The sequence below is a fragment of the Macaca thibetana genome, chromosome 5 (assembly GCF_024542745.1).
Source record: "Macaca thibetana thibetana isolate TM-01 chromosome 5, ASM2454274v1, whole genome shotgun sequence".
NCBI lineage: Eukaryota > Metazoa > Chordata > Mammalia > Primates > Cercopithecidae > Macaca > Macaca thibetana.
This window is the reverse complement of record NC_065582.1, coordinates 119808986-119832319: the sequence shown is the minus strand read 5'-3', so window position 1 is coordinate 119832319 and position 23334 is coordinate 119808986. Positions and strand designations below refer to the sequence as shown.

The window sequence follows — 23334 nt, the reverse complement described above, 5'->3', positions numbered from 1 at the left end:
TTTCATCTGAGAATGTCTTTATTTCACTTCATTTTTGAAAGATATTGCACTAGACATAGAATTCTAAGTTAACGTTGTTTTCTATCAGTTATTTAAAAATGCTGGGAAACTTGGTTCTGGCCTCCATCTTTCCTGATGAGAAATGCACTGCCATTTGAAATTTTCCCCTGCCATTTGAAATTTTCCCCTGGACTTGAGACATTTCTCTCTTGTGCCTCTCAAGATTTATCTTTGGTTTTCAGAAGTTTTTTTTTTTGTAATTGTCTTGATGTGAACTTTTTGGGTTTATCCTGTTTGGTGTTTGTTCAGCTTCTTGAGTTTGTAGGTTTATGTATCTTGCTAAGTTTGGGAATATATTAGCCATTCTTTCATCAAATACTTTTCAAGGCCACCCTCTTTCTTTTCTCCCTCTAGGATCTGATGACACAAATGTTAGATTTTTTTTGTTGTTAAATTCCCACAGATTACTGAGGCTCTGTATTTTTTTTGTCTTTTTTCCTTCTGTTGTTCATACTAATTTTTTTTTTTTTTTGAGATGGAGTCTTGCTCTGTCGCCAGGCTGGAGCGCAGTGGCAGGATCTCGGCTCACCTCAGCCTCCGCCTCCACAGGATCTCGGCTCACTTCAACCTCTACCTCCCAGGTTCAGCCGATTCTCTGCCTCAGCCTCCCGAGTAGCTGGGAATAGCTGGGACTACAGGCACGCGCCACCACACCCAGCCCATTTTTGTATTTTTAGTAGAGACGGGGTTTCACCTTGTTGGCAGGATGGTCTCGATCTCTTGACGTTGTGATCTGCCTGCCTCGGCCTCCCAAAGTGCTGGGATTATAGGCGTGAGCCACTGCACCCAGCATATTGAGTAATGTCTGTTATTCTGTATTCAGGTTCGCTATTTTCTTCCTCTGTTTCTTCCATTCTACTTTTGAGTTCATTAATTGATTAGGACATTGTATTTTTCAATTGCTGAAACTTTCTAATTTTTGTTTCAACTCATTTTGTAATTGTTCCTCATAACATTTTTATGATGGTTACTTTAAAATATTTGTTACATTCTATAGTCTGTATCATCCTGACATTGGCATCTTTTGGTGGGACATTGTATTTTTCACTTGCTGAAACTTTCTGTTTTTTGTTTCAATGCAATTTTAATTATTCCTTGGAACATTTTTATGATGATTACTTTAAAATATTTGTTAGATTCTGTAATCTTTATCATCCAGACATTTGTGTCTGTTGATTATCTTTTCTTATTCAATTTTAGACTTTTCTGTTTCTTGGTATGAGGAGTGATTTTCATGTGAATCCTGAACATTTTGGATATTTTGTTATTACATTTGGATTTTATTTCAATCTGTTTGGCAGTCCTCTGACACCTCTTCTTACATACCTGACATTGTGCAGTCAGGGAAAGAGGTTGCTTTCTTCGTGCTACAAGATGGGAGTGGATACCCAGGCTCCCTACTGAGCCTCCATTTACACTTTAGGTGTAAGAGGGCTGCCTTATTATTGCTAGATGCGTTTGATAATTCAGGCTCCCAATTAGGCCTCCACTACTAACTACCCGGAGGCACAGGGGTGCCTTGTTAGTATTCTCCATGTGGCTTCCACCATCGTTGTGGGATGATAAAAGTCCTTTCTGTCCATTTGGCCTTCACTAAAGTCACCACAGCATAAAGGGGGAGAGGTGTCTCACTACTTCCTGGTAATGGATGGAAGTTAAGTTTCTCCACCTGATCTCCACCCTCGCCCCTCACACCCTTGACAATGAAGGAAGAGGAGGGCACTCTTTCTGCTAGGCTGAAAATCATGAATCATGAATCCCAGTTCAACCTTCCCCAACGTCACTCTGGAGGGTAAGAGGAGTGTTTTGTTACACCTGGTTAAGGTGGAAGTCTAGACTTCACATTGTCTGATGGGAATGGGGATAGAGCTGTATTTTTTCTCTATGCTGTTTGACTGGAGTTGAGCAGTTCTGCCACTTTCCTGATCCTATGGCTAGAAAGAGCAGGCTGTTTTGGAACTTTTTTAAAAAGGTGAGCCTGTTGCTCTGTCTAGTACCTAGAAATTTGAAACCTGCTTCTATAGTGCCAAGTTTAGGATAAATGAGGCAAAACAGAAAATCTGTGGAACTCACTGTCCTGTCATTCCTCAGATCCCAAGGTTCCTGGTTCTTCTGTCTTCTTTCCACTTCTCAGAGTCTTTTCATGTTTTACATATACTGTGCAGAATTCTTAGCTGTACTTAGTGGAGGGAATAGGGAAAAGTATGTCTACTTCATTTTTTCTGGAAGCCATAGAACAGCCTTTTTTAAAAAATAGATTTTATATTTTATAAGTTTTAGATTTTCGTAACAATTGAGCAAATAGCACAGAAAGTTCTCATATATCTCTCCTCCCACCCCACATACAGTTTCCTTTATTATTAACACCTTACATTAGTGTGGCATATTTGATAATGAACTATTACTGATATATTAACTAAAGTCCACAGTTTATATTAAGGTTGAACTGAATCTATAGATGAATTTGAGAAGAATGTACATCTTAACTATCTTAAATCTTCTAATCCATCAACGTGGAATAGCTCTCCACTTATTTTTATCTCCTTTAATTTCTTAAATTAGAGTTTTGTTGTTTTATGCATACATACTCTCTAATTTTTGTTAAATTCATACCTAAGGTTTTTTTTTTGGTGCAAATATAAATGGTAGTGTGTTTTTAGTTTCAAATTTCAGTTATTCATGCTGTTGTTGATATAGGAAATCGGTTGACTTTTGTATATTAAGCTTGTATCTTTCAACCTTGTTAGGGCCTTCCAGAGAAATAGAACCAACAAGGGGTGTGTGCGTGTGTGTGTGTGTGTGTGTGTATGTATATATATATATATAGAGAGAGAGAGAGAGAGAGAGAGATTTATTGTAAGGAATTGATTCGCACAATTGTGGAGGCGGGCAAGTCCCATTATCTGCAGGGTGAACTGCCAAACTAGAGACCTAGGAGATCTGATAGTGGTGTTCCAGTCCAAAGGGTGGCAGGGGTGAGTCCCAAGAAGAGTCAATGGTTTAGTTTGAGTCTGAAGGCAAGAAAAAAGCTGATGTTCCAGTTCAGAGGCCATCAAGGTGAAAGAATTCTCTCTTACTTGGAGGTTAGTCATTTTGTTTTATTCAAGTCTTCAACTGATTGAATGAGGCCCTCCCACATTGGGGAGGGGAATCTGCTTTACTCGGTTTACTGATTTAAATGTTAATCTCATCCAAAAACAGCCTCACAAAAACACTCAGAATAATTTTTGGCCAAATGTCTTGACACTCTGTGGCTCAGTCAAGTTGATGCGTAAAATTAAGCTCTCACTTACTGTAATTGTTTCTTAGTTCCAGAAGTTTTTTAAAATTCTTATTTTGGGAGATTTTCTTCATAGAGAAGTCATGTCATCTATGAACAAAGATAGTTTTGTTTCTTCTTTTCCAATTTGTATACCTTTTATTTCCTTTTCTTGTTGTATTGCATTAGCTGGAACTTCCAGTATGATGTTGAATTGGATTGGGGAAAGGGGACATCATTGCCTTCTTCCCGATCTTAGGGGGACATATCTTTTTAAAAACAATTTTTTCTTTTATTTACTATGTTTTTTCTGAACACCAGTGGAAATGTCTTTTTTAAAATATGATGTTGTTTTAGGTTTTGTTTTTTTTTTGTAGTTCAAATTAAAGTTTCTCTAGGAAATCTAAATAGAGTTTATGTCTTGTAGCTCTAAATTGTAACCCCCTGTTATTATACTGAAGCACTATTATGGTGGTGGTAAGGTGTGGAAAAGGAAAACATAATCTTATGATTAACTCTCAGTTTAATAGTGGGCCTTAGTTACTGCGATGAGATCTTTTTGTTTTGTTCTCTTTGTTTGTTCATTTGTTTAGACGTGGGATTTTGCTGTGTCACCCAGGCTGGAATGCAATGGTACTGTTATTGGAAAGAGGTCCCAATTCAGACCCCAAGAGGAGGTTCTTGGACCTCACCACAAGAAGGAATTTGGGATGGGTCCATAGAGTAAAGCGAAAGCAAGTTTATTAGGAAAGTAAAGGAATAAAGAATGGATGGTTATTCCATAGACAGAGCAGTAGCAGGGCCACTCAGCTGAGTAAATGTATAGTTAATTTTTAATTATATGCTAAACAAGGGGTAGATTATTCATGAGTTTTCTGGGAAGGGGGTGGGCAATTCCCAGAACTGAGGATTCCCTTCCCTTTTAGACCATATAAGGTAACTTCGTCATATTGCCATGGCATTTGTAAACTGTCATGGTGCTGGTGGGAGCATCTCTTAACATGCTAATGCATTATAATAATTAGTATATAATGAGCAGTGAGGACAACCAGAGGTCACTTTAGTTGCTATCTTGGATTTGGTGGTTTTTGGCCAGCTTCTTTACAGCATCCTGTTTTATCAATGAGGCCTTTATGATCTATAAAGAGATCTTTTGCCAACCTCCTATCTCATTCTGGGAATGCAGTCCAGTAGGTCTCAGCCTTATTTTACCCAACCCCTATTCAAGGTGGAGTTACTCTAGTTCCAGTGCCTCTCACAGGGCCACCATAGTATATATATAACCTCTAACCCCTGGGCTCAAGTGATCCTTCCACCTCAGCCTACTGAATAGCTAGGATTACAGTTGCATGCCACCATGCCTGGCTAATTTCCTTTTCTTTCTTTTTTTTTTTTTTTTTTTTTTTGAGACAGGGTCTCACTATGTTGCCTAGGCTGGTCTGGAACTCTTGGCCTCAAGAGATCACTGCCTCAGCCTCTCAGAGTGTTGAGATTACAGATATGAGCTATCGTGTCCGGACTAAGCTGAGTTTTTCTCAGTCTGTCTTTTTTTTTCTCTCTCTTCTTACATGAGACAGAAACTTGAAGTCCACTTTTTATATACTATTTTTTCTTGCAAAACACATTCATGAACATTTAATTAGATTAAGATACATTTTTAGGTTAAAGATTTTTAAATAATGAATTATAGCCTAATTTACTAATAAATCATATTTATTCGCTAGTTTGTTTCATAATTCTGAAGTTTAATCTTTCCTATGTAATTTTCTAATTTAATCCTAATTTCTAAAAATTTTTGTGTCCAAGATGTTTCTTCTGGGAAATAAGTAGCAAGTAGTCCATAAAGTTATTGGCCTTTTTTCAAAGAAGCACTGATTTTGACGTGTACTCTTGGATGCTTTTCTAGTGTTTTTCTGGCATTTCAGTCACTTTTTTGGTGTTTTTGCTTTATGCTTTTTGCTTTCTGCCATATCTATGTGTTAAAGTGGGTGTAGGTGTGAATGTACAGTTTTGTGTTCCTTTTCTAGTATTTGCATTTTATTGTACTATGTAATTCTAGTATACAAAAAGGTATTTTTACTAAAACCTTATTAGTAGCAAATTGTTCCAGTTATGTATTACTGCATAAAAGCAACAGCCATTTGCCTGACATGGTGGCTCACATCTGTAATCCCAGCAGTTTAGGAGGCCAAGGTGGGAGGATTGCTTGAGCCCAGGAGTTCAAGACCAGCCTGGGCAACATAGTGAGACCCCTCAACATAGTGAGATCTTTAAAAATAAAATAAAATAAATTTTAAAAACCAGCAGCCATTTTTATTATGTTAACAGTCTCTGTGAGTCCATGATCATTGAGGCCTCAGTTGTGAAGATCTGAATGCTGGGAACTGTTATCATCTGAAGCTTTATTCACTAATGTGTCTGGTGGTTGATCATGACTCTCTTCTGGGATCTCAGCTGAACTGATGTCTAGAACAACTGATCATGGACTTTCCACGTGGCCTGTCCTTCCTTGCACCATGGAAGCCTTTCTGCACTCAGACTGCTGAAATAGTGGACCAGGGTAGTAAGTTAGGGAGATAACCAGATGGAAGCTATCTCACTTTTTAATAATAAAATCATATAGCTTCATTTTTGCTATCACAATTTTGCCTGAATTCACGGGAAGAGAACGTGACTACCTGAGGGGTTCTTCCTGCCTGCTGCACAAAGAAAGACCATGGCATTGCAGTAAAGAAAGAATTTAATAGACCAAGGCAGGCCACTCCACGTGGGAAATGGAGTTAGTACTCAAATCATTTTCATCCAAAGCTCATAGGTAAGGGGTTTTTCAAAGGCCATTTGGGGGAAGGGCTGGGGGTGGCTAGGATTACTGCTGATTGATTGAGGTGGAGATAAAATCATAAGGAGTCAAAGGTGCCCTCGAATTTAATTGCTTCTGGGTGGGGCCACAGGAATGGGATTGTTGGGTCCAGGTAGAGCTGTGGGTGTCAGATATGCAAAAAATTCTGAAAAGATGTCTCAAAAGTCCAATCTATAATACTGATGTTATTTGCAGGAACAGCTGGCAGTCACTTGTGTCTATACCTTAGCAAAATTCTGATTCCTCTCCTTTCCCAGCCTGATTAGCTTTACAAAGGCTGTTGAGTTTTGAGGAAGGACTCTCATTATTTAAGCTATCTTCCAAAGTTAGCTTGGCCTAAGCCCAGGAATAATTAAGGCCACTTGAAAGCTAAAGGCAAGAAGAGGGTGGGCTAGATCAGATCTCTTTCACTGTCATAATTTTCTCACTAACAATTTTGCAAAGGTGGTTTCAAGAGCAGACACCCCTATTCTCAATTGGAGCTATGTCAAAGACACATTGTAAGAAAAATTGGTAGGGTAGGTTTTTAACCATCTTTGGAAAATAGACTCTGCCTCATTTACTTTTTCTTTTTTTTATTTTTAGAGACAGGGTCTCACTCTGTCACCCAGGATGGAGTGCACTGGCTTAATCTCAGCTCACTGCAACCTCCACCTCCCAAGTTCAAGTGATCTCCCTTCAGCCTCCCAAGTAGCTGGGACAACAGAACAGGTGCATGCCACCATAAATGGCTAATTTTTGTATTTTTTGGTAGACATGGAGTTTCACCATGTCTGCAAGGCTCGTCTCAAACTCCTGACCCCAAGTGATCTGTCCACCTCGGTCTCTCAAAGTGCTGGGATTACAGGTGTGAACAATTGCACCTAGCCATGCCCCATTTACTTTTAATGAATATTTACTGTGTGCTAGTGATATGAGTTGGCTTTGTGTCCCTATCCAAATCTCATCTTGAATTGTAAATGAGATTATTAAAATTCTATTATAATGGGAGTCCCTCCCGTCACAGGTCTGGGTGCCCAGGTGTTGAGGAAGGGACCTGGCGGGAGGTGTTTGGATCATGTTTCCCTCATGCTGTTTTCATCACAAGATCTGATGGTTTTATAAGGGGCTCTTCTCCCTTCACTCTGGCTGTCTCTCTTGCCACCTTGTGAAGAAGGTTCTTCTCCTTTGCTTTCCGCCATTATTTTGTTTCCTGAGGCTGCCCCAGCCATGCATAACTGTGAGTCAATTAAACCTATTTCCTTTATCAGTTACCCAGAACTGAGTCAATTAAACCTCTTTCCTTTATCAGTTACCCAGTCTTGGGTATTTCTCTATACAGTGTGAAAACAAACTAATACAGGAAATTGGTACCAAAGAGAGTGGGGCACTGCTATAATAATAACCTATAATAATAACCTAAAAATGTGAAAGTGAGTTTGGAACTGGGTAACATGCAGAGTTGGAATAGTTTGGAGGGCTCTGAAGAAGATAGGAAGATGTGGGAAAATTTGGAACTTCCTAGACACTTGTTGAATGGTTTTGACCCAAATACTGATAGTGACATGGATGACGAAGTCCAGGCTAAGGTGGTCTCAGATGGAGATGAGGAATTTATTGGGAACTGAAATAAGGTTACTCATGCTATGTTTTAACAAAAAGACTGGCAGCATTTTACCCCTGCCCTAGAGATCTGTGGAACTTGGAACTTGAGAGAGAGAATTTAGGGTATCTGGCAGAATAAATTTATAAGCAGCAAAGTGTTTAAGAGGTAACAGTGTAAAAGTTTCGAAAATTTGCAGTCTGATCATGTGGTAGAAAAGGCAAACCCATTTTTTGGGGGAAAAATTCCAGCTGGCTCCAGAAATTTGGATAAGCGAAGAGGGGCTGAATGTTAGTCACCAAGACAACGGGGCAGATTTATCCAGGGCATGTCAGAGATCTTCATGGCAGCCCCTCCTGTGGCAGGCCTAGAGGCCTGGGAGGTAAAAATGGTTTCCTGAGCAGGGCTCAGGACCTGCTACTTTGTGCAGCCTCAGCACTTGATGCCCTGCATCCAGCTGCTCCAGCTCTAGCCAGGGCTAAATGGGCCAAGATGCAGCTCAGGCCATTGCTTCAGAGGGTGGAAGCCTCAGGCCTTGACAGCTTCCCCAGGGTATTGGGCCTCCAGGTGTACAGAATTCAAGAATTACGGTTTGGGAACCTCTACCTGGATTTCAGAGGATGAATGGAAATACTTGAATGTCCAGACAGAAGTCTGCTGCAGGAGTGGAACCCTCATGGAGAACCTCTGCTAGTGTAGTGTGGAAGGGAAATGTGGAGTTGGAGCCCCCACAAAGAGTCCCTACTGGGACACTGCCCTGTGCAGCTCTGAGAAGAAGGCCACTGTCCACTAGATCCCAGAATAGTAGATCCACCCACAGCTTGCACTGTGTGCCTGGAAAAGCTGCAGGCACTCAACACCAGCCCATGAGGGAGCTGTCCAAGGCCATGGGAGTCCACCCTTTGCATCAGCATGCCCTGGATATGAGACATGGAGCAAAGGGAAGTTATTTTGGAACTTTAAGATTTATTTCCTGCTCTACTGGATTTAGGACTTGCATGGGGGCTGTAGCCCCTTTGTTTTGGCCAATTTCTGTGATTTGGAATGGGAACATTTAACCAGTGCCTGTACTCTATTGTATCTTCAAAGTAACTAACTTGCATTTGATTTTACAGGTTCATAGATGGAAGGGACTTGCCTTGTCTCATATAAGATTTTGGATTTGGACTTTTGGGTTAGTGCTGGAATGACGTAAGACTTTGAGGGGCTGTTGGGAAGGCATGATTGGTTTTGAAATGTGAAAGGGACATGAGATTTAGGAGGGGCCAGGAGTGAAATGATATGGTTTGGTTCTGTATCCCCACCCAAATCTCATCTTGAATTGTAACCTCCAGGTATTGATGGAGGGACATGGTGGAAGGTAATTAGATCATGGGGGCAGTTTTCCCCATGCTGTTCTCATAATAGTGAGTGAGTTCTCACGAGATCTGATGGTTTAATAAGGGGCTCTTCTCCCTTCACTCTGTCTGTCTCTCCTGCTGCCTTGTGAAGAAGTTACTTTCTTCTCTTTCGCCTTTCGCTGTGATTGTAAGTTTCCTGAGACCTCCTCAGCCATGCAGAACTGTGAGTCAATTAAACTTCTTTCCTTTATAAATTACCCAGTCTTGGGTATTTCTTCGTAGCAGTGTGAAAATAGACTAATTCAGCCAGGAATCTTAAGTATGTTATAAGATTTTACTCATTTAATTGTATCTTTACTCATTAGATGGCTTTTGTTCCTCTTCAGCACTTTAGGAAAAAAAGAGAGAAAGCAACGTGTCAAGAATTCACAACTACAAAGTGATAGAAGTAAGATTTCAAACAGACACCACTCTCAACCACCACTGCCTTTCATTGCTTCACTGAAATCAAACACCTTCTGCAAGTGCTGTGTGGATTTCAATTTATGTAGCTGAGCACTGCAATCTGCACTACACTTTGGTATTACTTAAGGAATTTTTAGGGTAATTAGACTATGTAATTTTTGTCTTATGCATGGGTTTTTGTATCTAACCCCACAGAAGGATGCAATGCAGCCCAATTCTTTATTTTTTTTTCTTTTTTTTTCTGTTTCTTTTTTTTTTTTTTTTTTTTTTTGAGACAGAGTCTTGTTCTAATGCCCAGGATGGAGTGCAATTGTTCAGTCTCAGCTCACTGCAACCTCTGCTCCCCAGGCTTAAACAATTCTCTTGCCTTAGCCTTGGAGTAACTGGGATTACAGGAGTGCACCACCACACCCAGCTCATTTTTGTATTTTTTAGTAGAAATGGAGTTTCACCATGTTGGCCAGGCTGCTCTCAAACTCCTGACCTCAAGTGATCTGCTTGCCTTGGCCTCCCAAATTGCTGGGATTACAGGTGTGAGCCACTGTGCCCAGCCACCACGTGATTCTTTCACTTCATTTTCACTTTCATTTTTTTTTTCTTTTTTCTATTTTAATTGAATCAGTCTGTGAAAGACAGTACTGTTGGTGCCATGCTTAACTTGAGAAGATTTGATATTGGTTTTATATATAATAGATTGTAAACAATTTCTTGTGTTAATAGGTATCATGGGTGTGTGTGAATGAACCATCTCTTCTGTGAATATTCAACTTTGTTGGACCTTGATCAATTTATATCCTACTATCGATAGTACAATTCGAAGTGGAAGCTCATGAGTAAGTGTTATAAAGTATGCTCTGTAAACACATAAATTTATCAATTATTGTTTAGAAAGCATCTATTGTTCATTCATTCTATCACTATAAAAGGAGAGTAGCTTGCCTATGGCTGGAGGGATCATTAATTTTCCTGAGAGATAATTTGTCAAGCAGCACAGATTATGTCAACTGAGATTATTTAGGCCTCTTTTCCCCCTTTAATTCAGAAAGGAAACAAGATAAAGGTGTTACAGTGTAAACTAGAAAGAGAATAGAGGAAAGTCGCATACTCAGGAGTGCACAGAGTTGACAACTTATATCTCTGCAAATGCCTTTCTGGTCAGGATGGAGTGTAGTACATTGGCACACAGTTCAGGCAGATAAGTGGGATGTTTGGATAAAGGGAAAAAGGGGATTTGCTATATAACAATACATATCTTTAGGGTTTTTAAAACATGCAAAGTAACGACATGTGAAACCCAACTATCTTTCCTTGATATTTGCTGTGTATGTCAGGCATTATTTTTCCATATATGTATATCCCATATATGTATATATGATACATATTTATATTTTTATAACACAGTAAATAGAGTTGTTAGGTTTCTTTGCTGTTGTTAAACAAATTCTCATAAAGCAGAAGTGGAATTGTTTAGAAGGTTAGTGGATAGATAATAGTATTTGGATAGAGTTGGTGAGCTAAGCTTAATAAAGGATAATGCCTGTCTATACATGGAGCTAGAGAGTAAAATCTCTGCCACTACTGATGCTTCTACTGCCCCCTCCCACCCCTGCCACTGTCTCTATTGTCATTGTTGCTGTTTCATTGATCTTACCTTCAGGTCTCACATCTTTGTATCCAGTGCCCAAAACTGTGAAGACCACACCCAGTGGCAGAGGGACTACAGTCATTTTGACTTTGGGAATCATGGGAATAGTCAGGCAGCTAAAGCTCAAATATATGTGTACGACAGTCATGCTTTTGGCTGCCAAATAGTCATGTGCATCTATCTTCCCAAATGTAAACTCCTAAAATTATTCCAATCAATGTAAATATTCATAATAATATAAACACACTCTTCCTGTCTAAAAAAGGGCAATCTAATTAGGTGATCTCAGTTCTTTCAGTGCTATTACAACCCTATCTCAATATTCTGCAATGCAAGGATTAAGTGGTAATGTTCATTACCAACAGGGCACCAAATTTGTTAGTTGTGCTGCAAAAGAGTGCAAAGAGAGAGGATGTAGTTAAGATAAAATTAGTGCATGATGTATTAATGAAGACATTCTACTATCCTTGCTTCTGCAACTGGAGGTAAGGATATAACTTAGGATTTGACTTTCTTCTTCACTAGCCATTCCATGTTCCGTTTGTCTTCAAGCAGTCTCTCAGAAGGTCAGAGTTCTTTGTTTAGTGTAAGGACTCAAACTTTCATGTAGGAAGAATGTAAACCCTCTGTGTTACGGCCCCATAGAATTTCAGATAGTCTCCCATTAACTTTTTAATTTTAAAGTTGTATATATTTAAGATGTACAACATGATGTTTTGAAATACATATATAGTAGTGCTCCCTTATCCTCGGTTTCACTTTACACAGTTTCAGTTACCTACAGTCTAAAAACATCAAATAGAAAATTCCAGAAATAATACTTAAGTTTTAAATTGCATTCTGAGTAGCATAAAATTTTGTGCTGTCCCTCTCTGTCTTGCCCAGGAACTGAATTGTCCCTTTGTCCAGCACATTTTTGTTGTAAATGCTATCCACCTGTGTGACATTTAATAGTTGTCTTGATTATCAGATTGAAAAAACATGATATATATAGGGCTTGGCACTATCTAATGTACCAGGCTTCCACTGGGGATCTTGGAACATATCCCTTAGGGATAAGGGGGTACCAATGCACATTGTTAAAAGATTACTACAGTCAAGCTGATTAACATATCTGTCATCGTACATAGTTACTTTTTTTGTGTGCATAGTAAAAGTACCTAGAATCTACCTTCTTGGCAGATTTCCAGTTATACAACATAATTTTATTAACTTTTTTGAAATATGTTTTATTTTAGAGCAGTATTACATTTACAGAAATTTTGTGAAGATGGTACAGAGGTTTCCATATACCTCACACTGAATTTTCCTTATAATTTTGGTATATTTGTTTCCGTTTATAAACTAGTATTGATGCATTATTATTAATGCACTTTCAAACTTTACTCAGATTTCCTTAGTTTTTATTTAATGTCTTTTTTGTTCTGAGATCTATCCAAGATACCACATTATAATTAGTTATTCTACTTCCTTAGGTTCCCCACGGCGGTGATATTTTCTCACACACACACACACACACACACACACATACATATATATATGTAGTTTTTGATGTACTTGACAGTTTTGAGGAGTACTGGTGAGGAATTTTGTAGAATGATTTTTCATTGGAATTTGCTGGTATTTTTCTCATTATTATCCTGGGGTTATGAGATTTTTAGGAAGAAGATCACAGAAGTAAAGTGCCATTTTCATCACATCATTTTAAGGGTACAAACTATCAACATGATTTGTGATTATTGATGTTGACCTTGATCACCTGATTGAGGTAGTGTTTGCCATGTTTCTCTATGGTAAAGTTACCTTTTCCCTCCTTCTTTCTATACTGTAGTCCTTGAAAGGAAGTCACCTTTGCAGCCTATATGTAATGAGGTGGGAGTTATGCTTTGCCTCCTTGACAGTGGAACATTTATTTATTTTATTTTATTTTGCTTTAAGATCTGAGACACCTGTGCAGAACATGCAGGTTTGTTACATAGGTATACATGTGCTATGGTGGTTTGCTGCACCTATCAAGCCATCATCTAGGTTTTAAGCCCCACATGCATTAGGTATTTGTCCTAATGCTCTCCCTCCCCTTATCCCCGACCCCCCAACAAGCCCCAGTATCTGATGTGAGAGTGGGATATTTATATAAATTATTTGGAATTCTTCTGTAAGGGAGATTTGTCCTTCCTCCCATGTTTGCTTACTTATTCAATTATTTATTTATTCAGTATCAACTCATGGATATTTGTTTTATACTTTGAGTTATAACCCAGTAGTACTTTATTTTCTTGCTCAAATTGTTCTAGCTTTGGCTATTGGGAGCTCCTCAGGTGGTTCCTGTGTTCCTTTGACATATTCCTATTATTGTGACATGTTTACCTGCTTGCTTATTTTTTAGCACTTCCTTACTTTCTGGCACTTCAAGATGCCCTAGGCTCATTGTCTATATTATTTTGTCTCAGTCCTAGAATTAGCCATTTCTCCAAGAAGCTCTGGTTCCTCTTATTAGAGAATGGTATTACAAGACAAAATTTTTGTGCTATATATACTCTAGGCATTTTGCTTCTAGGCTCTCTCAGCTTATAGAGCAAAGTAATATATCTGGGTATACTAATATGAATACATATGCATATTGTAACATTTCTATATGTAATCAACTCTAAACTGAGCTGAAACATTAATTACTACTGATGTCTCTAATCCATTCTCATATGGACCATTCTAGCCTCCTCACCGTGCCTACCTGTAAATTCCCACTCCAACTGTGAGAAAACTGGCTCCCACTATCCATCATTGATTTATTTATTTGTTGTATTCCAGTGTGCTTGTGCAGTCATGTGCTGCATTTTGGTCAATGATGGACCACATATACAACAGTGGTCCTGTAAGTTTATGATGGAGCTGAAAAATTCCTACTGCCTACTGATGTTGTTGCCATTACAATGTAGCATGATGCATTACTCGTGTTTGTGATGATGCTGGTGTAAATAAACCTACTGCTCTGCCTGTTGTATAATATTATAGCACATACAGTTATGCACAGTAAATACTTGAAAGGTGACTATGTTACTAGTTTGTGTATTTATTATACTGTACTTTTTATCACTGTATGACAGCATACTCCTTCTACTTATTAAAAAAAAAAAAAGTTAATTGTAAAACAACCTAAGGCAGATGCAGAGCCTTCAGGAATTGTTCAAGATGAAGGCATTTTTATTAGTCCATTCTTGCACTGCAATAAAAAAATACCGAGGCTGGGTAATTTATAAAGAAAAAGGGTTTAATTTCACAGTTCCACAGGCTGTACAGAAAGCATGATGGCTTCTTGGGAGGCTTCCAGAAACTTTCAATCATGGCAGAAGGTGAAGGGGAAGCAGGCATATCTTACATGGCCAGGGTAAGATGAAGAGAAGGGAGTGAAAGGTGCTACATACTTTTAAACCACCAGATCTTGTGGGAACTCACTATTGAAACTTCATCTCCAAGGGGGATGGTGTTAAACCATGAGAAACCACCACTATGATCCAATCACTTCCCATCAGGCCCCACCTTCAACATTGGGGATTACAATTTGACATGAGATTTGGGTAGGAACACAGATCCAAATCGTGCCATGTGTCCTTGCCCAAATCTCATGTAGAATTGTAATCCTCGGTGTTTGAGGTGGGGCCTGGTGGGAGCTAATTGGATGATGGGGGCAGATTTTGCCCTTACTGTTCTTGTGATAATAAGTGAGTTCTCATAATATATGGTTGTTTAAAAGCCTTTAGTACCTCACCCCTCCACCTCCTTTCCTCCTGCTCCAGCTGTGTAAGGCATGCCTGCTTCCTCTTCATCTTCTGCCATGATTGGGAGTTTCCTGAGGCCTCCCCAGAAGCCATCAGGCTTCCTGTCCAGCCTGCAGAACTGTGAGCCAGTAAAAACTCTTTTCTTTATAAATTACCCAACTCTTGGATATTACTTTATAGCAGTGCAAGAACAAACTAATATAGAAAATTGCTACCTAGTTGTGAGTCATTACTATAAAGATACCTGAAAACGTGGAAGAACTTCGGAAGTGAGTAACGGGCAGCAGTTGGAAGAGTGTTTAAACCTCAGAAGAAGACAGGAAGATGAGGGAAAGTTTGGAACTTCCTAGGGACTTGTTAAATTATTGTGACCAAAATGCTGATAGTGATATGGAAAATAAAGTTCAGGCTGAGGAGTCTCAGATAGAGATGAAACACTTATTGGGAACTGGAGCAAAGATCACTTTAGTTATGCATTAGTAAAGAGGTTAGAGGCATTATGGCCCTGCTCTAGTAATTTGTGAAATTCTGAACTTAAGAGCAATGATTTAGGGTGTTTGGTGGAAGAAATTTCTAAGCAGCAAAGCATTCAAGCTGTAGCCTGGCTGCTTCTAACACCCTGTGCTTATATTTGTGAGCAAAGAAATTATGTAAAGCTGGCACTTTAATTTAAAAGGGAAGCAAAGTGTAAAATTTTGGAAAATTTGCAGCCCGGCCATGTGGTAGAAAAGAAAAACGTATTTTCTGGGGAGGAACTCAAGCCAGCTGCCAAAATTTGTATAATAAAAATGAAGGCAAGTAGTAATAGCCAAGACAATAAGAAAAGGGCCCTGAAGGCATTTCAGAGAACTTCCTGGCAGCCCCTCTGTATCAGTTCATTCTCACACTGCTATAAAGAACTACTTGAGACCAGATAATTTATGAATAAAAGAGGTTTATATTGACTCACAGTTCTACAGGCTGAATAAGAACTATGGCTGGCAGGCCTCAGGAAATGTACAATCATGGTGGAAGGGCAAAGGGAAAGCAAGCATGTTTTCACATGGTGGCAGGAGAAAGAGAAAAGTGAAGGGGGAAGTGCCACCCACTTTTAAAGCATCAGTTCCTGTGAGAGCTTACTATCATTAGAACAGCAAACGGGGAATCTGCCCCATGATTCAACCACCTCCCACCAGGTCCCTTCCCCAACATTGGGAATTACAACATTGCCAAAGTTTGGCCAGGCCCAGTGGCTCATGCCTGTTATCTCAGCACTGTGGGAGGCTGAAGTGGGAGGATCACTTGAAGCCAGGGGTTTGAGACTGGCCTGAGCAACCTAGCAAGGTCCCCATCTCTATTAAAAGGAAAAAAAGAAGAAGAAGGCATTTTTATTATGGGAGATGACAGCTTCATGAGTGTTATAACCCTTGAAAACCTTTCAGTGGCACAAATATGGAGGTAGAAGACAGTGATATTTATGATGCTGACCCTGTGTAGGCCTAGACTAATGTGTGTGTTTGTGTCTTCATTTTTAACAAAAGTTTCAAAAGGTAAAAAAAAAAAAAAAAAAAATAGTAGATAAAAGCTTATAGAATCAGGATATAATGAAAAACATATTTTATAGTGTTACTATGTGTTTGTGTTTTAAGTGTTATACAGAAGTGTCAAAATTTTTTTAAATTAAAAAGTGTATAAAGTAAAAATGTTGCAATAAACCAAGATTAATTTTATTATTGACGAAAGAAAAAATGTTTTTATAAATTCTGTGTAACCTAAAAGTACAGTGTTTGTAAACTCTAGAGTAGTGTACAGAAATATCCTAGGCCTTTACATTTACTCACTGCCCACTCACTGACTCATGTAGAGCAACTTCCAGTCTTGTGAGCTCCATTCATATTAAGTGTTCTATACAGGTATACCACTTTTAATCTTTTTTTTTTTTTTTTTTTTTTTTTTTTCCAGAGTTTCACTCTTGTTGCCCAGGCTGGAGTGCAATGGTGTGATCTTGGCTCACTGCAACCTCTTCCTCCCAGTTTCAAGCAATTCTTCTGCCTCAGCCTCCTGAGTAACTGGGATTACAGGTGCCCGCCACGACACCTGGCTAATTTTTTATATTTTTAATGAAGATGGGATTTCACCATGTTGGCCAGGCTGGTCTCAAACTCCTGACCTCAGGTGATCCAACCGCCTTGTCCTCCCAAAGTGCTGGGATTACAGGCTTGAACCACCACACCTGGCCCATTTTAAATTTTTTGTGCTGTATTTTTACTGTGCCTTTTCTGTTTGGATATGCTTAGATGCACAAACACCATTGTATTATAGTTGCCTACAGTATTCAGTGCAATATCATGCTGTACAAATTTGTAGCCTAGGAGCAATAGGATATATATACCACATAGCCTTGGTGGGTAGGAAACTGTACATCATAGGTTTGTGTAAGTATGCACTATGATGTTCACATAATGATGAAATCATCTATTGAAGCATTTCTCAGAATGTATTCCCTTTGTTAAGTGATGCATGGCTCTACAGCTGTTTCAGAGTTATTAACCTGTACCTCAATGGGAAACAACTTTATCAGTTTATGTTCAGTTTGTTTTGTCTTTAGAATTGCAGACTCCACTCATTTCCAGAGTTACTTAGGTCAGCACCCTTCTTCTCTTCCCCCTTCAGTGAGGTTGTTTTATACTTTTGTAATACAGTTAGATTGTTTTGTCATATTCTGCTTTCCATACTGGGATATCCTGACTTCCTAAATAACTTTATGAAAATTTGTATACATTAGCCTTCACTGTTTATACTGTAAATTTCTATGGATTTTTATAAATAGTGTCATGTACCAATCATTACAGTGTCATATGGAATAGTTTCAGTACTTTAAAAATCTTCTTTGTTTTTCCGATTTAACTACCTTTTCCTCTGCCTGAACCCCTGGCAAAGACTGACCTTTTCTTGATTTGTGTTTTACAGAATTTTCTTTTTGATTTGTGTTTTATAGAATGTCATATAATAGGAATAATATAATATGTAACCTGTTCAGACTGGCTTATTTCACTTAGAAAAAACGCAATTAAGTTTCTTTCATTGACTTTTTGTTGCTTCATAGATCATTTCTTATTTGTTTCAGACTTTATTTTTTAGAGCAATTTTTGATTCACAGCAGAATTAAGAGGAAGGTACAGAGATTTCCCATATGCTTCCTGCCTCTACTCTCTTGCTATTAATATCCCCCAAGAAAGTGGTATATTTGTTACAATGATGAACCTAGATTGACACATCATTATCACCTAGATTTCATAGTTTACATCAGAGTTCACTCTTGATATTGTACATTCTCTGTGTTTGAACAAACGTATAATGACGTATTCACCATCACAGTATTATACAGAGTAGTTTTACTACACTAAAAATCCTCTATGCTCTGCCTATTCATCCCACCTTCCTCCCTAATCCCTGGCAATCACTGATCTTTCTACTGTCTCCATAGTTTTGCTTTCTCCGGAATGTCATATAGTTTGAGTCGTACAGTATGTGACCTTTTCAGATTGATTTCCGTCCCTTAGTAATGTGCATTCATATTTCCTTTATGTTTTCAAAGCTTGATGGCTATCTTTTTACTGTTGAATAATATTCCATTGTCTAGATGTACCACAGTCTGTCCACTCACCTGCTGAAGGACACCTTGGTCACTTCCAAGTTTTGACAATTATGAATAAGGCTGACAAACATCCATATGAAGGATTTTGTGTAGAACATAAGTTTTCAATTCTTTTGATAAATACAAAGGAGTATGATTGCTGCACGGTATAATGAGAGTATATGTAGCTATGTAAGAAACTGCCAAACTCTCTTTCAAAGTAGTTGTACCATTTTGCATTCCCACCAGCAATAAATGAGGCTGTATCTAGGTTCTTGTTTTTTGTTGTTGTTGTTGTTGTTGTTTTGTATAAACATGGCCAATTATTCAAGCACCATTTGTTGAAAGACTTCACCAATACTGCATTACATTGAATACTGTAGCTTTACAATAAGTCTTGAAGTCAGCTTGTGGTAGTCCTCCAACTTTGTTCTTCTCCAATATTGTATCAGCAATTCTGAGTCTTTTGCCTCTGCAAATAAACTCTAAAATTTGTTTTTTAGTATCCACAAAATGATTTGCTGAGATTTTGACTGGGATTGCCTTGAATCTGGGAAGTTGGGAAGAACTGACATCTTGACAATGTTAAGTCTTTCCATTCATGAACATGAAATTTTCTTCATTTATTTAATTCCGTTTTGATTTCTTTAATCAATAGTTTTGTAGTTTTCCTCATGTAGATCCTGTACATATTTTGTGAGATTTGTACCTAAGAAATTCATTTCTTGGATGCTAATGTAAATGATATTCTATTTTAAACTTCAAATTCCACTTCTTTATTACTGGTATATAGAAAAGGGTTTGACTTTTGTGTATTAACCTTGTATTCCACACCCCTGCTGTAATTGCTTATTAGTTCCAGGAGCATTTTTATTGATTCTTTCAGATTTTCTACATAGATGATCATTCATCTAAGAACAAAGGGTTTTAATTATTCTTCCCAATCTGTATACCTTTTATGTCTTTTTATTGTTTTATTGCATTAACTAGGACTTCCAGTAGGATGTTGAATAGGAATAGTGGGAGGGGACAACATGGCCTTCAAAATTGTAGTGGGAAGTGTCCAGTTTCCATTAAGTATAAAGTTAGCCTTTTGTTTTGTTTTTGTTTTTGTAGATCAAATTGAGGAAATTCCTATAAGAACTCCATCTAAGTAGAGTTTGTGTCTTGCAGCTCTCTAAGTTGTACCCTCTTGTTATGATACTGAAGCCTGTTTGTGTATTGAAAAGGAAAATATTTTATAATTTTATGATTGTCTCCATTTATTAGGGGGGCATTTTATTTGCTTCTTTTGGGGGGGTCATATTGCATTTCCTAAGACTTCCATTGTGATGTTGAAAAGTGATAGAGGGGATATTCTTACCTTGTTCCTATTAGTGGGAAAGCTTCAAGTATCTTAATTATTAAGTATGATGTTAGCTGTAGGTTTCTTGTATATGTCATTTAAAAAAATAATTTCAACTTTTAGATTCAGAGGGGTACATTTGCAGGTTTGTTACATAGTTATATTGGATGATGTGAAGTTTTGGGTATGATTAATCCTATTGCCCAGGTACTGAACATAGTAGCCAATAGTTATTTTTTCAATCTTTGCTCCCATCCCTCTCTCTCTCCCCCAGTGTCTATTGTTGCAATCATTATGTCCATAAGTACCCAAAGTTTAGCTCCCACTTATAAGTGAGAACATGTGGTATTTGATTTTCTTTTCTTCAGTTAATTTGCTAAGGATAATGGCCTTCAGCTGTATTCCTATTGCTGCAAAGGACATAATTTTGTTCCTTTTAATGGCTGTGTAGTATTCCATGGTGTATATGTATTACATTTTCTTTATCCAGTCCACTGTTGATGAGCACCTAGGTTGATTCCATGTCTTTGCTATTGTGAATAGTGTTGTGATAAACATATGAGTTCTTGTGTCTTTTTGCTAGAACTATTTATTTATTTATTTTTGATATATACCCAGTAATGGGATTCCTGAGTCAAATTTTAAGTTCTCTGAGAAATCTTGAATCTTGAATCTGTAACCAAACAATCAAGTCATGGTAAGATAAGTTGTCAAAATGAAAAGATTCAGAAAGTTTTCAACCAATGGGCACCACATAAAGAAAACTGAGAATTTGCAAGGTAAATACAGAAGATACTGGAAACAGTAAGGACCAGGATGACCCAGGTGACACAATTCTTTAGCTGTTACTGTACTTGATTTCACAAGAAAAATACTATGTGTTCATTATAATTACATTGTAAGGGCTGTATGTTTATAGTTTTAAAAATGAACCTAAGGCCTAGAGAATGTAACTTTAGGTACTGATCATAATGTAAACTATTATAAACTTAATAATATAAGAAATCATAACAATAAAATTTCAATTTACAATTCTTGTAGTTTGTCATTAAATTCACTGGTTCTGTGTGACTGTCTCCTATGGCCTATGTTGGATAGATAAGAGCCAAGTGTTATCCATTCAGATTGCTTCAATCATCATCTCTTCCAGATAAATGTTGAGTCAGTATTTTCAGCTCAAACATCACTCTTAGACTCCAGTTTATATTTTAGACAGCCAGCTGAATGTCTTGCTCTGGGTGTCCTACCAGAATAGGAAAATTCAACATGTCTCAGTCTGAATACATCATGTACTCCTGCTTAAATGCTCAACAGGCTTTTCCTTATGATGCCCCTATTTCTAATTAACCCTACCACAACTTAATCCTTAGTCTTTGTATTAGTCAGAGTTCTTTAGAGGGACAAAACTAATAGGATAGATGTATATATGAAGGGGAATTTATTAAGGAATATTGACTCATATGTTCACAAGGTAAAGTCCCACAATAGGCTGTCTGTAAACTGAGGAGCAAGGAAACCAGTCCAAGTCCCAAAACCTCAAAACTAGGGAAGCCAACAGTGCAGCCTTCAGTCGGTGGCCGAAGGCCTGAGAGCCCCTGGCAAACCACTGGTGTAAGTCCAATGGTCCAAAAGCTGAAGAACTTGGAGTCCGATGTAGGAAGCATCCATCGCGGGAGACAGATGAGGACCAGAAGACTCAGCAAGTCAGCTCCTTCCACCTTCTTCTGCCTGCTTTATTCTAGCTGTGCTGGCTGCTGATTAGATGGTGCCCACTCAGATTGAGGGTAGGTCTGCCTCTCCCAGTTCACTGACTTAAATGTTAATCTTCTTTGGCAACACCCTCACAGGCACACCCAGGAACAATACTTGGCATCCTTCAATCCAATCAAGTTGACACTCAATATTAACCATCACAGTCTTCCTCGATACTTCTTTATCTCATCCTCTTATATGTGAGTTATAAAATTCTACATTCCAAACTTCATCACATTTTTTACATGATAAGATAAAAAGTCCTTTATATCCACTTTTATCTAAACTTTCATTGTCTCTTGCCTTGACTGGTGCATCAACTTCTTAAACACATATCTACTTTGTCTTGAATACCTATCACTATTAGATTAATCATCCTAAAGTATAGATATAATTTGGTTATTCTTTGCTCAAAAATTTGCAGGGCCATTTGATAGTTTCCTGATATCTGTTGTAGTAGTTCTCAAATTTTAGTGTGATAATAAGCAGCATCTGGGAAGCTAGCTATAATGCACATTTTGGAGGCCTGCTGGCAGAGATTCTGATTTATTCATTCGTGAATGGGGCTCAGGAAACTATTTTGAACAGATATGCCATGTGAGTTGAAATACACTTGTCCTTTGGGCTAATATCCACATTTTTTAACCTTACTATAAGCATCAGTAACTTGTTTCTAGAATACTTTTAAAAGTCGTTATGTACCATCCCCCTAAACATATACATGCTTTAATGATATGGAACCATTCCATGTTCTCTAAATACAAAATTTTCCAGACTTCACTGATTTTCTTAGTCTTTTATTTCCAATTGAAGTATACTGCCTGCTAATTGCTGTCTATCCTTCTCATGTATGGTTTGATACTTAGCTGGCAGAGGAGATACCATGATCACGAAGGTGGTTTTCCCAGGGCAAGGCTTATCCATTGCACTCAGGATGTGCTGACTCCTGCAATTTCTCCAAATGTGGGAAACTAAACTGCATAATTTGTGATAGTGAGAGACTGTGTTCTCACTTTCCCCTAAAGAAAAAAAAAAAAAAAAAAGAAGTGTCGTTTGAATGCCACCCTCTAATGAAGCATTTCCCATCCCCTGACCCAATGTGAGCTCTCCTTTCTCTGAAACTCCATAGTATTGTAATAGGGTGACCCTGCATGATATTAGACCTAGGAATTTTTCTGAATTTTAGTGAACAAAGACAGAAAAAAACAAAGCAGAGGCTAGTGTTCTAGATCCTAACAGGCAAAGTCCTAGATTTGTTGATTGAAAAGGCAAAAATTACATTTCCATGACCCCCTTTCATATAAGTTTTAAATGTATATTAGATTTTGCCAAATAAATGCACTTGCATGAGATTTGGAAGGTAGATGTAAAGAGGGGGCCATTCTTCAGTGGTTCTTGGCTCAGGATTTTGGCAAGCAATGCTATGGAAACACAAAGTTTCCCCGCAATGTTGTTCTAGTATTCCTTCTCCGGCTTTCTGGGTGTTGAGATGTAATGCTGGCAATTGTCATTTCTTGATATGACATCCTAGTCCTTGCATTGAATCTTCAGGTGACTATTCTCCAACTTCCTGGATATCCAGAGACAGTCGTAGCGGTGGCTCCAGCATAGCTACAAGGGCAGACTCTGAGGTG

General features: G+C 38.2%; 1 non-coding gene across 1 annotated transcript; it reads left to right on the top strand.

Annotated features, from left to right (window-relative positions):
• Nucleotides 1-22558: 22558 nt before the first annotated feature.
• LOC126955866 (U1 spliceosomal RNA) lies at nt 22559-22722 on the top strand. The gene has a single exon (XR_007726152.1). It is a non-coding gene; the product is annotated as a U1 spliceosomal RNA (small nuclear RNA).
• Nucleotides 22723-23334: the final 612 nt, after the last annotated feature.